The sequence below is a fragment of the Metopolophium dirhodum genome, chromosome 1 (genome assembly GCF_019925205.1).
Source record: "Metopolophium dirhodum isolate CAU chromosome 1, ASM1992520v1, whole genome shotgun sequence".
NCBI classification, from domain to species: domain Eukaryota; kingdom Metazoa; phylum Arthropoda; class Insecta; order Hemiptera; family Aphididae; genus Metopolophium; species Metopolophium dirhodum.
The window spans coordinates 93,431,216-93,453,336 of record NC_083560.1 but is presented as its reverse complement, the minus strand read 5'-3'; the positions used below and the strand labels follow the sequence as shown (position 1 = coordinate 93,453,336).

At 24.2% G+C, this 22,121-nt stretch overlaps 1 pseudogene; it reads right to left on the bottom strand.

Annotated features, from left to right (window-relative positions):
- The window catches only part of LOC132946090 (uncharacterized), a 150,451-nt pseudogene extending 128,665 nt beyond the window's left edge, over window positions 1–21,786 (bottom strand).
- Window positions 21,787–22,121: the final 335 nt, after the last annotated feature.

The window sequence follows — 22,121 nt, the reverse complement described above, 5'->3', positions numbered from 1 at the left end:
TTTCTTATACAATGATATTATATCATTGAATTCAAATTTAACACCATCCATTACAGTGACCCACTTGTAACCTACTGTACAGCAGAGCGACATCCACTTTTTTTTCTTATCATTTCATACTTCATGTTTTTGAATTTTATTTATAAATTATAAATATATAATGAATAACCAGATAAAAGATTTTATTATAAAAAAAGGTATGTACAATATACTCATGATGGGTAGGTATTCAAATACAAATATTTTAACACATATTAAATATATATAAAACATAAAATAATTCTTATTAAATCTTATTAAAATTAACCTTGTAAACAAAAATCATAATAATATAAAACTAATATAACAATTACTTTGAAAAAAATTAACAGTTAAAATTGTATTCTACGTTCTTTTAAATTTGACCTTTGTTGTGCTAATTTGTTAATATTCAATTGGTCTACAATATCTAGTAAAAGTGCTTGGATTTTCTTCAATCGTAACTTTTCTGATAGGAAAGTGAATCTAGTTGGTACTTTGGGGGGGTCAAAAGTAAAAACAAAAGAAAAATTAAGGAAAAACGGGAATTTTTACGCAAAATCTGTTTTCAAGAAAATCGATTTTGGTTTTTGGTGCAACTCTAAAACAAATGACCGTAGGGACATGAAATTTTGACTGAATGTCTATATTAGCATTTTCTATACACCATAAAATTTACAAAATATTTTGACTCTTTTTGAGCTGTTTACGGCCACTGTCAGTTTTCAATTTTTTTAGTTTTTTTTTCTATAAATATCAATAAAATTTTATCTGTTGAGTAAAAAAGCTTGAAAATTTAATAGAAGGCTCCTAGGTTATTATTTCAAAGGCAGATGAAAAAAATGAAAAATCCTTAGTCACAGTTTTTATTTATATGCATTTAAAGTTCAAATTTTGACAAAATACGGAAAAATCACGAAAAATAGCAAATTTCATAAAAATTTTTCTTTTTAAATCTAAGATTTGAAAATGTAATATAAGATTACTCATAAGTTTTTCTACCTTTATCAAAAAAAAAAAAAATGTCTAGAAGAAACTTAAATTAAATTTTTATGAGCGTCTGAAATTTATATTCTTACAACATTTGATATTTACTCGATTTCTCATGTAACAATTTTCTTATTTTATTGTAATTAAAAAACGAATGACTGTAGATACTTGAAAATTTCACTGAATGTTTATATTAGCATTTTCTATACACCATAAAATGTTTAAAATATTTTGACTCTTTTTGAGCTGTTTACGGACATTGTCAGTTTTCAATTTTTTTAGTTTTGTTTTTCTATAAATATCAATAAATTTTTATTTGTTGGGTAAAAAAGCGTGAAAATTTAATATAAGGCTCCTGATATATCGGTCTAATAGCAGTTGAAAAATATTAAAAATACATAGGCACAATTTTTTTTTAAAAGCATTTAAAGTTCAAATTTTGACAACATTTATCAAATTTATAATTTATTAATTATTTTGTGGTTAAAAATTTATAAATTTTTAACTTTTATGGCTAAGGATTGAAAATTTAAAACAAGGATCCACGTAAATAGGTTATATATAAATTACTTTATTCACAATAATATCATCAAATATACTTGGTAAAATCATAGGCTGACTGACCGTTTTCGCTCAGAATCGTTTTTCTTATACAATGATATTATATCATTGAATTCAAATTTAACACCATCCATTACAGTGACCCACTTGTAACCTACTGTACAGCAGAGCGACATCCACTTTTTTTTCTTATCATTTCATACTTCATGTTTTTGAATTTTATTTATAAATTATAAATATATAATGAATAACCAGATAAAAGATTTTATTATAAAAAAAGGTATGTACAATATACTCATGATGGGTAGGTATTCAAATACAAATATTTTAACACATATTAAATATATATAAAACATAAAATAATTCTTATTAAATCTTATTAAAATTAACCTTGTAAACAAAAATCATAATAATATAAAACTAATATAACAATTACTTTGAAAAAAATTAACAGTTAAAATTGTATTCTACGTTCTTTTAAATTTGACCTTTGTTGTGCTAATTTGTTAATATTCAATTGGTCTACAATATCTAGTAAAAGTGCTTGGATTTTCTTCAATCGTAACTTTTCTGATAGGAAAGTGAATCTAGTTGGTACTTTGGGGGGGTCAAAAGTAAAAACAAAAGAAAAATTAAGGAAAAACGGGAATTTTTACGCAAAATCTGTTTTCAAGAAAATCGATTTTGGTTTTTGGTGCAACTCTAAAACAAATGACCGTAGGGACATGAAATTTTGACTGAATGTCTATATTAGCATTTTCTATACACCATAAAATTTACAAAATATTTTGACTCTTTTTGAGCTGTTTACGGCCACTGTCAGTTTTCAATTTTTTTAGTTTTTTTTTCTATAAATATCAATAAAATTTTATCTGTTGAGTAAAAAAGCTTGAAAATTTAATAGAAGGCTCCTAGGTTATTATTTCAAAGGCAGATGAAAAAAATGAAAAATCCTTAGTCACAGTTTTTATTTATATGCATTTAAAGTTCAAATTTTGACAAAATACGGAAAAATCACGAAAAATAGCAAATTTCATAAAAATTTTTCTTTTTAAATCTAAGATTTGAAAATGTAATATAAGATTACTCATAAGTTTTTCTACCTTTATCAAAAAAAAAAAAAATGTCTAGAAGAAACTTAAATTAAATTTTTATGAGCGTCTGAAATTTATATTCTTACAACATTTGATATTTACTCGATTTCTCATGTAACAATTTTCTTATTTTATTGTAATTAAAAAACGAATGACTGTAGATACTTGAAAATTTCACTGAATGTTTATATTAGCATTTTCTATACACCATAAAATGTTGAAAATATTTTGACTCTTTTTGAGCTGTTTACGGACATTGTCAGTTTTCAATTTTTTTAGTTTTGTTTTTCTATAAATATCAATAAATTTTTATTTGTTGGGTAAAAAAGCGTGAAAATTTAATATAAGGCTCCTGATATATCGGTCTAATAGCAGTTGAAAAATATTAAAAATACATAGGCACAATTTTTTTTTAAAAGCATTTAAAGTTCAAATTTTGACAACATTTATCAAATTTATAATTTATTAATTATTTTGTGGTTAAAAATTTATAAATTTTTAACTTTTATGGCTAAGGATTGAAAATTTAAAACAAGGATCCACGTAAATAGGTTATATATAAATTACTTTATTCACAATAATATCATCAAATATACTTGGTAAAATCATAGGCTGACTGACCGTTTTCGCTCAGAATCGTTTTTCTTATACAATGATATTATATCATTGAATTCAAATTTAACACCATCCATTACAGTGACCCACTTGTAACCTACTGTACAGCAGAGCGACATCCACTTTTTTTTCTTATCATTTCATACTTCATGTTTTTGAATTTTATTTATAAATTATAAATATATAATGAATAACCAGATAAAAGATTTTATTATAAAAAAAGGTATGTACAATATACTCATGATGGGTAGGTATTCAAATACAAATATTTTAACACATATTAAATATATATAAAACATAAAATAATTCTTATTAAATCTTATTAAAATTAACCTTGTAAACAAAAATCATAATAATATAAAACTAATATAACAATTACTTTGAAAAAAATTAACAGTTAAAATTGTATTCTACGTTCTTTTAAATTTGACCTTTGTTGTGCTAATTTGTTAATATTCAATTGGTCTACAATATCTAGTAAAAGTGCTTGGATTTTCTTCAATCGTAACTTTTCTGATAGGAAAGTGAATCTAGTTGGTACTTTGGGGGGGTCAAAAGTAAAAACAAAAGAAAAATTAAGGAAAAACGGGAATTTTTACGCAAAATCTGTTTTCAAGAAAATCGATTTTGGTTTTTGGTGCAACTCTAAAACAAATGACCGTAGGGACATGAAATTTTGACTGAATGTCTATATTAGCATTTTCTATACACCATAAAATTTACAAAATATTTTGACTCTTTTTGAGCTGTTTACGGCCACTGTCAGTTTTCAATTTTTTTAGTTTTTTTTTCTATAAATATCAATAAAATTTTATCTGTTGAGTAAAAAAGCTTGAAAATTTAATAGAAGGCTCCTAGGTTATTATTTCAAAGGCAGATGAAAAAAATGAAAAATCCTTAGTCACAGTTTTTATTTATATGCATTTAAAGTTCAAATTTTGACAAAATACGGAAAAATCACGAAAAATAGCAAATTTCATAAAAATTTTTCTTTTTAAATCTAAGATTTGAAAATGTAATATAAGATTACTCATAAGTTTTTCTACCTTTATCAAAAAAATAAAAAATGTCTAGAAGAAACTTAAATTAAATTTTTATGAGCGTCTGAAATTTATATTCTTACAACATTTGATATTTACTCGATTTCTCATGTAACAATTTTCTTATTTTATTGTAATTAAAAAACGAATGACTGTAGATACTTGAAAATTTCACTGAATGTTTATATTAGCATTTTCTATACACCATAAAATGTTGAAAATATTTTGACTCATTTTGAGCTGTTTACGGACATTGTCAGTTTTCAATTTTTTTAGTTTTGTTTTTCTATAAATATCAATAAATTTTTATTTGTTGGGTAAAAAAGCGTGAAAATTTAATATAAGGCTCCTGATATATCGGTCTAATAGCAGTTGAAAAATATTAAAAATACATAGGCACAATTTTTTTTTAAAAGCATTTAAAGTTCAAATTTTGACAACATTTATCAAATTTATAATTTATTAATTATTTTGTGGTTAAAAATTTATAAATTTTTAACTTTTATGGCTAAGGATTGAAAATTTAAAATAAGGCTCCACGTAAATAGGTTATATATAAATTACTTTATTCACAATAATATCATCAAATATACTTGGTAAAATCATAGGCTGACTGACCGTTTTCGCTCAGAATCGTTTTTCTTATACAATGATATTATATCATTGAATTCAAATTTAACACCATCCATTACAGTGACCCACTTGTAACCTACTGTACAGCAGAGCGACATCCACTTTTTTTTCTTATCATTTCATACTTCATGTTTTTGAATTTTATTTATAAATTATAAATATATAATGAATAACCAGATAAAAGATTTTATTATAAAAAAAGGTATGTACAATATACTCATGATGGGTAGGTATTCAAATACAAATATTTTAACACATATTAAATATATATAAAACATAAAATAATTCTTATTAAATCTTATTAAAATTAACCTTGTAAACAAAAATCATAATAATATAAAACTAATATAACAATTACTTTGAAAAAAATTAACAGTTAAAATTGTATTCTACGTTCTTTTAAATTTGACCTTTGTTGTGCTAATTTGTTAATATTCAATTGGTCTACAATATCTAGTAAAAGTGCTTGGATTTTCTTCAATAGTAACTTTTCTGATAGGAAAGTGAATCTAGTTGGTACTTTGGGGGGGTCAAAAGTAAAAACAAAAGAAAAATTAAGGAAAAACGGGAATTTTTACGCAAAATCTGTTTTCAAGAAAATCGATTTTGGTTTTTGGTGCAACTCTAAAACAAATGACCGTAGGGACATGAAATTTTGACTGAATGTTTATATTAGCATTTTCTATACACCATAAAATTTACAAAATATTTTGACTCTTTTTGAGCTGTTTACGGCCACTGTCAGTTTTCAATTTTTTTAGTTTTTTTTTCTATAAATATCAATAAAATTTTATCTGTTGAGTAAAAAAGCTTGAAAATTTAATAGAAGGCTTCTAGGTTATTATTTCAAAGGCAGATGAAAAAAATGAAAAATCCTTAGTCACAGTTTTTATTTATATGCATTTAAAGTTCAAATTTTGACAAAATACGGAAAAATCACGAAAAATAGCAAATTTCATAAAAATTTTTCTTTTTAAATCTAAGATTTGAAAATGTAATATAAGATTACTCATAAGTTTTTCTACCTTTATCAAAAAAATAAAAAATGTCTAGAAGAAACTTAAATTAAATTTTTATGAGCGTCTGAAATTTATATTCTTACAACATTTGATATTTACTCGATTTCTCATGTAACAATTTTCTTATTTTATTGTAATTAAAAAACGAATGACTGTAGATACTTGAAAATTTCACTGAATGTTTATATTAGCATTTTCTATACACCATAAAATGTTGAAAATATTTTGACTCATTTTGAGCTGTTTACGGACATTGTCAGTTTTCAATTTTTTTAGTTTTGTTTTTCTATAAATATCAATAAATTTTTATTTGTTGGGTAAAAAAGCGTGAAAATTTAATATAAGGCTCCTGATATATCGGTCTAATAGCAGTTGAAAAATATTAAAAATACATAGGCACAATTTTTTTTTAAAAGCATTTAAAGTTCAAATTTTGACAACATTTATCAAATTTATAATTTATTAATTATTTTGTGGTTAAAAATTTATAAATTTTTAACTTTTATGGCTAAGGATTGAAATTTTAAAATAAGGCTCCACGTAAATAGGTTATATATAAATTACTTTATTCACAATAATATCATCAAATATACTTGGTAAAATCATAGGCTGACTGACCGTTTTCGCTCAGAATCGTTTTTCTTATACAATGATATTATATCATTGAATTCAAATTTAACACCATCCATTACAGTGACCCACTTGTAACCTACTGTACAGCAGAGCGACATCCACTTTTTTTTCTTATCATTTCATACTTCATGTTTTTGAATTTTATTTATAAATTATAAATATATAATGAATAACCAGATAAAAGATTTTATTATAAAAAAAGGTATGTACAATATACTCATGATGGGTAGGTATTCAAATACAAATATTTTAACACATATTAAATATATATAAAACATAAAATAATTCTTATTAAATCTTATTAAAATTAACCTTGTAAACAAAAATCATAATAATATAAAACTAATATAACAATTACTTTGAAAAAAATTAACAGTTAAAATTGTATTCTACGTTCTTTTAAATTTGACCTTTGTTGTGCTAATTTGTTAATATTCAATTGGTCTACAATATCTAGTAAAAGTGCTTGGATTTTCTTCAATCGTAACTTTTCTGATAGGAAAGTGAATCTAGTTGGTACTTTGGGGGGGTCAAAAGTAAAAACAAAAGAAAAATTAAGGAAAAACGGGAATTTTTACGCAAAATCTGTTTTCAAGAAAATCGATTTTGGTTTTTGGTGCAACTCTAAAACAAATGACCGTAGGGACATGAAATTTTGACTGAATGTCTATATTAGCATTTTCTATACACCATAAAATTTACAAAATATTTTGACTCTTTTTGAGCTGTTTACGGCCACTGTCAGTTTTCAATTTTTTTAGTTTTTTTTTCTATAAATATCAATAAAATTTTATCTGTTGAGTAAAAAAGCTTGAAAATTTAATAGAAGGCTCCTAGGTTATTATTTCAAAGGCAGATGAAAAAAATGAAAAATCCTTAGTCACAGTTTTTATTTATATGCATTTAAAGTTCAAATTTTGACAAAATACGGAAAAATCACGAAAAATAGCAAATTTCATAAAAATTTTTCTTTTTAAATCTAAGATTTGAAAATGTAATATAAGATTACTCATAAGTTTTTCTACCTTTATCAAAAAAATAAAAAATGTCTAGAAGAAACTTAAATTAAATTTTTATGAGCGTCTGAAATTTATATTCTTACAACATTTGATATTTACTCGATTTCTCATGTAACAATTTTCTTATTTTATTGTAATTAAAAAACGAATGACTGTAGATACTTGAAAATTTCACTGAATGTTTATATTAGCATTTTCTATACACCATAAAATGTTGAAAATATTTTGACTCATTTTGAGCTGTTTACGGACATTGTCAGTTTTCAATTTTTTTAGTTTTGTTTTTCTATAAATATCAATAAATTTTTATTTGTTGGGTAAAAAAGCGTGAAAATTTAATATAAGGCTCCTGATATATCGGTCTAATAGCAGTTGAAAAATATTAAAAATACATAGGCACAATTTTTTTTTAAAAGCATTTAAAGTTCAAATTTTGACAACATTTATCAAATTTATAATTTATTAATTATTTTGTGGTTAAAAATTTATAAATTTTTAACTTTTATGGCTAAGGATTGAAATTTTAAAATAAGGCTCCACGTAAATAGGTTATATATAAATTACTTTATTCACAATAATATCATCAAATATACTTGGTAAAATCATAGGCTGACTGACCGTTTTCGCTCAGAATCGTTTTTCTTATACAATGATATTATATCATTGAATTCAAATTTAACACCATCCATTACAGTGACCCACTTGTAACCTACTGTACAGCAGAGCGACATCCACTTTTTTTTCTTATCATTTCATACTTCATGTTTTTGAATTTTATTTATAAATTATAAATATATAATGAATAACCAGATAAAAGATTTTATTATAAAAAAAGGTATGTACAATATACTCATGATGGGTAGGTATTCAAATACAAATATTTTAACACATATTAAATATATATAAAACATAAAATAATTCTTATTAAATCTTATTAAAATTAACCTTGTAAACAAAAATCATAATAATATAAAACTAATATAACAATTACTTTGAAAAAAATTAACAGTTAAAATTGTATTCTACGTTCTTTTAAATTTGACCTTTGTTGTGCTAATTTGTTAATATTCAATTGGTCTACAATATCTAGTAAAAGTGCTTGGATTTTCTTCAATAGTAACTTTTCTGATAGGAAAGTGAATCTAGTTGGTACTTTGGGGGGGTCAAAAGTAAAAACAAAAGAAAAATTAAGGAAAAACGGGAATTTTTACGCAAAATCTGTTTTCAAGAAAATCGATTTTGGTTTTTGGTGCAACTCTAAAACAAATGACCGTAGGGACATGAAATTTTGACTGAATGTTTATATTAGCATTTTCTATACACCATAAAATTTACAAAATATTTTGACTCTTTTTGAGCTGTTTACGGCCACTGTCAGTTTTCAATTTTTTTAGTTTTTTTTTCTATAAATATCAATAAAATTTTATCTGTTGAGTAAAAAAGCTTGAAAATTTAATAGAAGGCTCCTAGGTTATTATTTCAAAGGCAGATGAAAAAAATGAAAAATCCTTAGTCACAGTTTTTATTTATATGCATTTAAAGTTCAAATTTTGACAAAATACGGAAAAATCACGAAAAATAGCAAATTTCATAAAAATTTTTCTTTTTAAATCTAAGATTTGAAAATGTAATATAAGATTACTCATAAGTTTTTCTACCTTTATCAAAAAAATAAAAAATGTCTAGAAGAAACTTAAATTAAATTTTTATGAGCGTCTGAAATTTATATTCTTACAACATTTGATATTTACTCGATTTCTCATGTAACAATTTTCTTATTTTATTGTAATTAAAAAACGAATGACTGTAGATACTTGAAAATTTCACTGAATGTTTATATTAGCATTTTCTATACACCATAAAATGTTGAAAATATTTTGACTCATTTTGAGCTGTTTACGGACATTGTCAGTTTTCAATTTTTTTAGTTTTGTTTTTCTATAAATATCAATAAATTTTTATTTGTTGGGTAAAAAAGCGTGAAAATTTAATATAAGGCTCCTGATATATCGGTCTAATAGCAGTTGAAAAATATTAAAAATACATAGGCACAATTTTTTTTTAAAAGCATTTAAAGTTCAAATTTTGACAACATTTATCAAATTTATAATTTATTAATTATTTTGTGGTTAAAAATTTATAAATTTTTAACTTTTATGGCTAAGGATTGAAATTTTAAAATAAGGCTCCACGTAAATAGGTTATATATAAATTACTTTATTCACAATAATATCATCAAATATACTTGGTAAAATCATAGGCTGACTGACCGTTTTCGCTCAGAATCGTTTTTCTTATACAATGATATTATATCATTGAATTCAAATTTAACACCATCCATTACAGTGACCCACTTGTAACCTACTGTACAGCAGAGCGACATCCACTTTTTTTTCTTATCATTTCATACTTCATGTTTTTGAATTTTATTTATAAATTATAAATATATAATGAATAACCAGATAAAAGATTTTATTATAAAAAAAGGTATGTACAATATACTCATGATGGGTAGGTATTCAAATACAAATATTTTAACACATATTAAATATATATAAAACATAAAATAATTCTTATTAAATCTTATTAAAATTAACCTTGTAAACAAAAATCATAATAATATAAAACTAATATAACAATTACTTTGAAAAAAATTAACAGTTAAAATTGTATTCTACGTTCTTTTAAATTTGACCTTTGTTGTGCTAATTTGTTAATATTCAATTGGTCTACAATATCTAGTAAAAGTGCTTGGATTTTCTTCAATCGTAACTTTTCTGATAGGAAAGTGAATCTAGTTGGTACTTTGGGGGGGTCAAAAGTAAAAACAAAAGAAAAATTAAGGAAAAACGGGAATTTTTACGCAAAATCTGTTTTCAAGAAAATCGATTTTGGTTTTTGGTGCAACTCTAAAACAAATGACCGTAGGGACATGAAATTTTGACTGAATGTCTATATTAGCATTTTCTATACACCATAAAATTTACAAAATATTTTGACTCTTTTTGAGCTGTTTACGGCCACTGTCAGTTTTCAATTTTTTTAGTTTTTTTTTCTATAAATATCAATAAAATTTTATCTGTTGAGTAAAAAAGCTTGAAAATTTAATAGAAGGCTCCTAGGTTATTATTTCAAAGGCAGATGAAAAAAATGAAAAATCCTTAGTCACAGTTTTTATTTATATGCATTTAAAGTTCAAATTTTGACAAAATACGGAAAAATCACGAAAAATAGCAAATTTCATAAAAATTTTTCTTTTTAAATCTAAGATTTGAAAATGTAATATAAGATTACTCATAAGTTTTTCTACCTTTATCAAAAAAATAAAAAATGTCTAGAAGAAACTTAAATTAAATTTTTATGAGCGTCTGAAATTTATATTCTTACAACATTTGATATTTACTCGATTTCTCATGTAACAATTTTCTTATTTTATTGTAATTAAAAAACGAATGACTGTAGATACTTGAAAATTTCACTGAATGTTTATATTAGCATTTTCTATACACCATAAAATGTTGAAAATATTTTGACTCATTTTGAGCTGTTTACGGACATTGTCAGTTTTCAATTTTTTTAGTTTTGTTTTTCTATAAATATCAATAAATTTTTATTTGTTGGGTAAAAAAGCGTGAAAATTTAATATAAGGCTCCTGATATATCGGTCTAATAGCAGTTGAAAAATATTAAAAATACATAGGCACAATTTTTTTTTAAAAGCATTTAAATTTCAAATTTTGACAACATTTATCAAATTTATAATTTATTAATTATTTTGTGGTTAAAAATTTATAAATTTTTAACTTTTATGGCTAAGGATTGAAAATTTAAAATAAGGCTCCACGTAAATAGGTTATATATAAATTACTTTATTCACAATAATATCATCAAATATACTTGGTAAAATCATAGGCTGACTGACCGTTTTCGCTCAGAATCGTTTTTCTTATACAATGATATTATATCATTGAATTCAAATTTAACACCATCCATTACAGTGACCCACTTGTAACCTACTGTACAGCAGAGCGACATCCACTTTTTTTTCTTATCATTTCATACTTCATGTTTTTGAATTTTATTTATAAATTATAAATATATAATGAATAACCAGATAAAAGATTTTATTATAAAAAAAGGTATGTACAATATACTCATGATGGGTAGGTATTCAAATACAAATATTTTAACACATATTAAATATATATAAAACATAAAATAATTCTTATTAAATCTTATTAAAATTAACCTTGTAAACAAAAATCATAATAATATAAAACTAATATAACAATTACTTTGAAAAAATTAACAGTTAAAATTGTATTCTACGTTCTTTTAAATTTGACCTTTGTTGTGCTAATTTGTTAATATTCAATTGGTCTACAATATCTAGTAAAAGTGCTTGGATTTTCTTCAATCGTAACTTTTCTGATAGGAAAGTGAATCTAGTTGGTACTTTGGGGGGGTCAAAAGTAAAAACAAAAGAAAAATTAAGGAAAAACGGGAATTTTTACGCAAAATCTGTTTTCAAGAAAATCGATTTTGGTTTTTGGTGCAACTCTAAAACAAATGACCGTAGGGACATGAAATTTTGACTGAATGTTTATATTAGCATTTTCTATACACCATAAAATTTACAAAATATTTTGACTCTTTTTGAGCTGTTTACGGCCACTGTCAGTTTTCAATTTTTTTAGTTTTTTTTTCTATAAATATCAATAAAATTTTATCTGTTGAGTAAAAAAGCTTGAAAATTTAATAGAAGGCTCCTAGGTTATTATTTCAAAGGCAGATGAAAAAAATGAAAAATCCTTAGTCACAGTTTTTATTTATATGCATTTAAAGTTCAAATTTTGACAAAATACGGAAAAATCACGAAAAATAGCAAATTTCATAAAAATTTTTCTTTTTAAATCTAAGATTTGAAAATGTAATATAAGATTACTCATAAGTTTTTCTACCTTTATCAAAAAAATAAAAAATGTCTAGAAGAAACTTAAATTAAATTTTTATGAGCGTCTGAAATTTATATTCTTACAACATTTGATATTTACTCGATTTCTCATGTAACAATTTTCTTATTTTATTGTAATTAAAAAACGAATGACTGTAGATACTTGAAAATTTCACTGAATGTTTATATTAGCATTTTCTATACACCATAAAATGTTGAAAATATTTTGACTCATTTTGAGCTGTTTACGGACATTGTCAGTTTTCAATTTTTTTAGTTTTGTTTTTCTATAAATATCAATAAATTTTTATTTGTTGGGTAAAAAAGCGTGAAAATTTAATATAAGGCTCCTGATATATCGGTCTAATAGCAGTTGAAAAATATTAAAAATACATAGGCACAATTTTTTTTTAAAAGCATTTAAAGTTCAAATTTTGACAACATTTATCAAATTTATAATTTATTAATTATTTTGTGGTTAAAAATTTATAAATTTTTAACTTTTATGGCTAAGGATTGAAAATTTAAAACAAGGATCCACGTAAATAGGTTATATATAAATTACTTTATTCACAATAATATCATCAAATATACTTGGTAAAATCATAGGCTGACTGACCGTTTTCGCTCAGAATCGTTTTTCTTATACAATGATATTATATCATTGAATTCAAATTTAACACCATCCATTACAGTGACCCACTTGTAACCTACTGTACAGCAGAGCGACATCCACTTTTTTTTCTTATCATTTCATACTTCATGTTTTTGAATTTTATTTATAAATTATAAATATATAATGAATAACCAGATAAAAGATTTTATTATAAAAAAAGGTATGTACAATATACTCATGATGGGTAGGTATTCAAATACAAATATTTTAACACATATTAAATATATATAAAACATAAAATAATTCTTATTAAATCTTATTAAAATTAACCTTGTAAACAAAAATCATAATAATATAAAACTAATATAACAATTACTTTGAAAAAAATTAACAGTTAAAATTGTATTCTACGTTCTTTTAAATTTGACCTTTGTTGTGCTAATTTGTTAATATTCAATTGGTCTACAATATCTAGTAAAAGTGCTTGGATTTTCTTCAATAGTAACTTTTCTGATAGGAAAGTGAATCTAGTTGGTACTTTGGGGGGGTCAAAAGTAAAAACAAAAGAAAAATTAAGGAAAAACGGGAATTTTTACGCAAAATCTGTTTTCAAGAAAATCGATTTTGGTTTTTGGTGCAACTCTAAAACAAATGACCGTAGGGACATGAAATTTTGACTGAATGTTTATATTAGCATTTTCTATACACCATAAAATTTACAAAATATTTTGACTCTTTTTGAGCTGTTTACGGCCACTGTCAGTTTTCAATTTTTTTAGTTTTTTTTTCTATAAATATCAATAAAATTTTATCTGTTGAGTAAAAAAGCTTGAAAATTTAATAGAAGGCTCCTAGGTTATTATTTCAAAGGCAGATGAAAAAAATGAAAAATCCTTAGTCACAGTTTTTATTTATATGCATTTAAAGTTCAAATTTTGACAAAATACGGAAAAATCACGAAAAATAGCAAATTTCATAAAAATTTTTCTTTTTAAATCTAAGATTTGAAAATGTAATATAAGATTACTCATAAGTTTTTCTACCTTTATCAAAAAAATAAAAAATGTCTAGAAGAAACTTAAATTAAATTTTTATGAGCGTCTGAAATTTATATTCTTACAACATTTGATATTTACTCGATTTCTCATGTAACAATTTTCTTATTTTATTGTAATTAAAAAACGAATGACTGTAGATACTTGAAAATTTCACTGAATGTTTATATTAGCATTTTCTATACACCATAAAATGTTGAAAATATTTTGACTCATTTTGAGCTGTTTACGGACATTGTCAGTTTTCAATTTTTTTAGTTTTGTTTTTCTATAAATATCAATAAATTTTTATTTGTTGGGTAAAAAAGCGTGAAAATTTAATATAAGGCTCCTGATATATCGGTCTAATAGCAGTTGAAAAATATTAAAAATACATAGGCACAATTTTTTTTTAAAAGCATTTAAAGTTCAAATTTTGACAACATTTATCAAATTTATAATTTATTAATTATTTTGTGGTTAAAAATTTATAAATTTTTAACTTTTATGGCTAAGGATTGAAATTTTAAAATAAGGCTCCACGTAAATAGGTTATATATAAATTACTTTATTCACAATAATATCATCAAATATACTTGGTAAAATCATAGGCTGACTGACCGTTTTCGCTCAGAATCGTTTTTCTTATACAATGATATTATATCATTGAATTCAAATTTAACACCATCCATTACAGTGACCCACTTGTAACCTACTGTACAGCAGAGCGACATCCACTTTTTTTTCTTATCATTTCATACTTCATGTTTTTGAATTTTATTTATAAATTATAAATATATAATGAATAACCAGATAAAAGATTTTATTATAAAAAAAGGTATGTACAATATACTCATGATGGGTAGGTATTCAAATACAAATATTTTAACACATATTAAATATATATAAAACATAAAATAATTCTTATTAAATCTTATTAAAATTAACCTTGTAAACAAAAATCATAATAATATAAAACTAATATAACAATTACTTTGAAAAAATTAACAGTTAAAATTGTATTCTACGTTCTTTTAAATTTGACCTTTGTTGTGCTAATTTGTTAATATTCAATTGGTCTACAATATCTAGTAAAAGTGCTTGGATTTTCTTCAATCGTAACTTTTCTGATAGGAAAGTGAATCTAGTTGGTACTTTGGGGGGGTCAAAAGTAAAAACAAAAGAAAAATTAAGGAAAAACGGGAATTTTTACGCAAAATCTGTTTTCAAGAAAATCGATTTTGGTTTTTGGTGCAACTCTAAAACAAATGACCGTAGGGACATGAAATTTTGACTGAATGTCTATATTAGCATTTTCTATACACCATAAAATTTACAAAATATTTTGACTCTTTTTGAGCTGTTTACGGCCACTGTCAGTTTTCAATTTTTTTAGTTTTTTTTTCTATAAATATCAATAAAATTTTATCTGTTGAGTAAAAAAGCTTGAAAATTTAATAGAAGGCTCCTAGGTTATTATTTCAAAGGCAGATGAAAAAAATGAAAAATCCTTAGTCACAGTTTTTATTTATATGCATTTAAAGTTCAAATTTTGACAAAATACGGAAAAATCACGAAAAATAGCAAATTTCATAAAAATTTTTCTTTTTAAATCTAAGATTTGAAAATGTAATATAAGATTACTCATAAGTTTTTCTACCTTTATCAAAAAAATAAAAAATGTCTAGAAGAAACTTAAATTAAATTTTTATGAGCGTCTGAAATTTATATTCTTACAACATTTGATATTTACTCGATTTCTCATGTAACAATTTTCTTATTTTATTGTAATTAAAAAACGAATGACTGTAGATACTTGAAAATTTCACTGAATGTTTATATTAGCATTTTCTATACACCATAAAATGTTGAAAATATTTTGACTCATTTTGAGCTGTTTACGGACATTGTCAGTTTTCAATTTTTTTAGTTTTGTTTTTCTATAAATATCAATAAATTTTTATTTGTTGGGTAAAAAAGCGTGAAAATTTAATATAAGGCTCCTGATATATCGGTCTAATAGCAGTTGAAAAATATTAAAAATACATAGGCACAATTTTTTTTTAAAAGCATTTAAAGTTCAAATTTTGACAACATTTATCAAATTTATAATTTATTAATTATTTTGTGGTTAAAAATTTATAAATTTTTAACTTTTATGGCTAAGGATTGAAAATTTAAAATAAGGCTCCACGTAAATAGGTTATATATAAATTACTTTATTCACAATAATATCATCAAATATACTTGGTAAAATCATAGGCTGACTGACCGTTTTCGCTCAGAATCGTTTTTCTTATACAATGATATTATATCATTGAATTCAAATTTAACACCATCCATTACAGTGACCCACTTGTAACCTACTGTACAGCAGAGCGACATCCACTTTTTTTTCTTATCATTTCATACTTCATGTTTTTGAATTTTATTTATAAATTATAAATATATAATGAATAACCAGATAAAAGATTTTATTATAAAAAAAGGTATGTACAATATACTCATGATGGGTAGGTATTCAAATACAAATATTTTAACACATATTAAATATATATAAAACATAAAATAATTCTTATTAAATCTTATTAAAATTAACCTTGTAAACAAAAATCATAATAATATAAAACTAATATAACAATTACTTTGAAAAAATTAACAGTTAAAATTGTATTCTACGTTCTTTTAAATTTGACCTTTGTTGTGCTAATTTGTTAATATTCAATTGGTCTACAATATCTAGTAAAAGTGCTTGGATTTTCTTCAATCGTAACTTTTCTGATAGGAAAGTGAATCTAGTTGGTACTTTGGGGGGGTCAAAAGTAAAAACAAAAGAAAAATTAAGGAAAAACGGGAATTTTTACGCAAAATCTGTTTTCAAGAAAATCGATTTTGGTTTTTGGTGCAACTCTAAAACAAATGACCGTAGGGACATGAAATTTTGACTGAATGTTTATATTAGCATTTTCTATACACCATAAAATTTACAAAATATTTTGACTCTTTTTGAGCTGTTTACGGCCACTGTCAGTTTTCAATTTTTTTAGTTTTTTTTTCTATAAATATCAATAAAATTTTATCTGTTGAGTAAAAAAGCTTGAAAATTTAATAGAAGGCTCCTAGGTTATTATTTCAAAGGCAGATGAAAAAAATGAAAAATCCTTAGTCACAGTTTTTATTTATATGCATTTAAAGTTCAAATTTTGACAAAATACGGAAAAATCACGAAAAATAGCAAATTTCATAAAAATTTTTCTTTTTAAATCTAAGATTTGAAAATGTAATATAAGATTACTCATAAGTTTTTCTACCTTTATCAAAAAAATAAAAAATGTCTAGAAGAAACTTAAATTAAATTTTTATGAGCGTCTGAAATTTATATTCTTACAACATTTGATATTTACTCGATTTCTCATGTAACAATTTTCTTATTTTATTGTAATTAAAAAACGAATGACTGTAGATACTTGAAAATTTCACTGAATGTTTATATTAGCATTTTCTATACACCATAAAATGTTGAAAATATTTTGACTCATTTTGAGCTGTTTACGGACATTGTCAGTTTTCAATTTTTTTAGTTTTGTTTTTCTATAAATATCAATAAATTTTTATTTGTTGGGTAAAAAAGCGTGAAAATTTAATATAAGGCTCCTGATATATCGGTCTAATAGCAGTTGAAAAATATTAAAAATACATAGGCACAATTTTTTTTTAAAAGCATTTAAAGTTCAAATTTTGACAACATTTATCAAATTTATAATTTATTAATTATTTTGTGGTTAAAAATTTATAAATTTTTAACTTTTATGGCTAAGGATTGAAAATTTAAAATAAGGCTCCACGTAAATAGGTTATATATAAATTACTTTATTCACAATAATATCATCAAATATACTTGGTAAAATCATAGGCTGACTGACCGTTTTCGCTCAGAATCGTTTTTCTTATACAATGATATTATATCATTGAATTCAAATTTAACACCATCCATTACAGTGACCCACTTGTAACCTACTGTACAGCAGAGCGACATCCACTTTTTTTTCTTATCATTTCATACTTCATGTTTTTGAATTTTATTTATAAATTATAAATATATAATGAATAACCAGATAAAAGATTTTATTATAAAAAAAGGTATGTACAATATACTCATGATGGGTAGGTATTCAAATACAAATATTTTAACACATATTAAATATATATAAAACATAAAATAATTCTTATTAAATCTTATTAAAATTAACCTTGTAAACAAAAATCATAATAATATAAAACTAATATAACAATTACTTTGAAAAAATTAACAGTTAAAATTGTATTCTACGTTCTTTTAAATTTGACCTTTGTTGTGCTAATTTGTTAATATTCAATTGGTCTACAATATCTAGTAAAAGTGCTTGGATTTTCTTCAATCGTAACTTTTCTGATAGGAAAGTGAATCTAGTTGGTACTTTGGGGGGGTCAAAAGTAAAAACAAAAGAAAAATTAAGGAAAAACGGGAATTTTTACGCAAAATCTGTTTTCAAGAAAATCGATTTTGGTTTTTGGTGCAACTCTAAAACAAATGACCGTAGGGACATGAAATTTTGACTGAATGTTTATATTAGCATTTTCTATACACCATAAAATTTACAAAATATTTTGACTCTTTTTGAGCTGTTTACGGCCACTGTCAGTTTTCAATTTTTTTAGTTTTTTTTTCTATAAATATCAATAAAATTTTATCTGTTGAGTAAAAAAGCTTGAAAATTTAATAGAAGGCTCCTAGGTTATTATTTCAAAGGCAGATGAAAAAAATGAAAAATCCTTAGTCACAGTTTTTATTTATATGCATTTAAAGTTCAAATTTTGACAAAATACGGAAAAATCACGAAAAATAGCAAATTTCATAAAAATTTTTCTTTTTAAATCTAAGATTTGAAAATGTAATATAAGATTACTCATAAGTTTTTCTACCTTTATCAAAAAAAAAAAAAATGTCTAGAAGAAACTTAAATTAAATTTTTATGAGCGTCTGAAATTTATATTCTTACAACATTTGATATTTACTCGATTTCTCATGTAACAATTTTCTTATTTTATTGTAATTAAAAAACGAATGACTGTAGATACTTGAAAATTTCACTGAATGTTTATATTAGCATTTTCTATACACCATAAAATGTTGAAAATATTTTGACTCTTTTTGAGCTGTTTACGGACATTGTCAGTTTTCAATTTTTTTAGTTTTGTTTTTCTATAAATATCAATAAATTTTTATTTGTTGGGTAAAAAAGCGTGAAAATTTAATATAAGGCTCCTGATATATCGGTCTAATAGCAGTTGAAAAATATTAAAAATACATAGGCACAATTTTTTTTTAAAAGCATTTAAAGTTCAAATTTTGACAACATTTATCAAATTTATAATTTATTAATTATTTTGTGGTTAAAAATTTATAAATTTTTAACTTTTAATATAATATATTTAAATTTATATTAAATTTAATAAAAAATTTCTCTATTCCTAATATTACTAAGGAATTTAACCGGTCATCATTCATTGTCGATCTAAGAAATGTCTTCACTAATTTTAATTTACTGAATGTCCTCTCTTTTGAGGCAACAGTCACTGGAGAAGTTAACGCCAAACGACATAATAAATTAGCACACGCTAAAATATGTTTGACTTCTTCAGACTTTTCCATTAAGGATTCAAAATTTTTTGAATCATCTTGTAACATGTTAAATAAAATCTCTAATTGAGTTTGGACTAAATCTAGATCTTTTAGATTAGAGCCTGTACTATCTATTTATAGCATATTGTTATCGAGAATCGAGCAGCAAGCACATTCGCATGGAACGACAATATTTCATTGTCATTTTATTATTACTTTACTTATCAGTTAATACTGTTAATAGTTATTATTAAATTATGATATTCTTATAAAATTATAAATAAAGTAGTAATATTTATTTTCATAGGAGAATATTTGAACTCATAATTTGACTGTGCAATATAAAATATTTTTTCAAATACTTGAATATTATAATTATTGAATATTATTAAAATTGCCGACTCAATGGATCGCTAAGCTATGTGCCGACTGGGCCCAACTAGATTAGTCGGGGGGGGGGTGGCCTACCCCCTACACCCCCCCCCCCCTCGGGACGGACCTGGGTAAGAATAAGTATTAAATTATTTAAATATTACCATAAAGACTTTAGTTTTTGATAATAGCAATATTTTACTAAAAAAAATATTTTATAATTAATGTTTTGATATATGGCATTTGAGTAAAAGCTTAATGAAGAGATTTAAACCATTGGAAAAAAAGTATCCTGATGCAAACAACCATCTTTGGTGGTCTGCCCAAACGTGTGAAGGAAATGGAAAATTGTTAGTTGATAAATTTATTTCTGTATTATATCACATTTCTAATAAGCACGAATGGGTTGAAGATGGTACTAAAAAACAATGTCAACACGAAAAAATAACAGAAAATGAAATTAGATCAAAATTATGGTTAAATCAAGATAGTGAGCCATACTATGCTTTGAAGAAAATAATTATGTCAAAAGATTTACTAAAGGATTTGGAACATGCAAAGAACTTCGTGCACACTGGTCGATTAGAGTCATACCATAACTTACGTTTAAAATATATGCCAAAAAGAATCCATTTAAAGTATAAAGGTATGCACATGAGAAGTATGATTGCCATTTTAGACCATAATCATAATATAAATAAAAAAGAATTGGGTGACAAAATGGTATATTCAAAACCTGCTGGACGATATGTTTTAAAAACCAAATATGAACCTAGTAACGACGAGTGGCGTCATACAATTATGTTAGAAATAAAAAAAAAAATGAAAGAAATAACACCGACAATAACAGAATTTGAGACTGTACCAATACCTCAAACAATAGCACCTCAACCAAAACCAAACTATGAAGATTTAATGAAAACAAAATATTCAAGATTTTCTCGTAAATAATTTAGTTTTTTAAAAATAAGATAATTTTCTGTTTTTGATATACCTACTATATCATATTATAAATGTATGTAAAAAACTAAAAAATAAGTTTAAAGTTTCGAAATAATAATAGAAAATAAAATATGTAAGTAAAATGTATTTTTTATTATTAATTAAGCAGCGGCAACTGGGGCCATTTTTTATCATGACGTATTATTTGATAAAATAATAAGTAAATTCGTGTTTTAAACAAGAAATATAATTATCTGTAGTTTTTCCGGCTAATAAACAAAAAACAAGCGATATGTAATGACCATTTATGTGACCATGTATTGTAAACATCTGTTTAAAAAACTTGGCACAATATGAAAAAGTTCCGTCGACATATATATATTTTGATGTGCAAAGCGTTTTTAAATTTGTATCACAGCTAAAAATGATTATTTTTTCTTGTCTATCATTAATTAATAAAAAATTTGTATTTCTATTTGTTACTATTTCCATACTTTCTAATACCTCATGTACTTCGTCGATCGATTTCGGTAGCGCAGGCATTGACTTTCTTCTGGCGTTGTACATATTCCTCTTAACATACCGAATATCACTTACTTGCAGATCTTGCGCGTCAGGTACCTTATTTACTGCACTACAAAAAATTTTATTTGGCCTACTGCAGATATCCTCAATTGCTTTGCGTTTGGCCACGGTGGTAACACATTGTCGTTGTAGTACTTGGTCCAGGACAGGTTCGTGTTTATGATCATCATTTTTCTCCGTAATATTATTATTTATTCCAAAGGTTTTTAAAAACGCTGTACATTTGCGATTTATACAACGCCACTTTATTTAACCTGAAGCTAACGGACGAGATACTTTAGAATATTTAAAATTATCTAAAACAAAAAGTGGTTTTCCACGTTGGGACTCAACT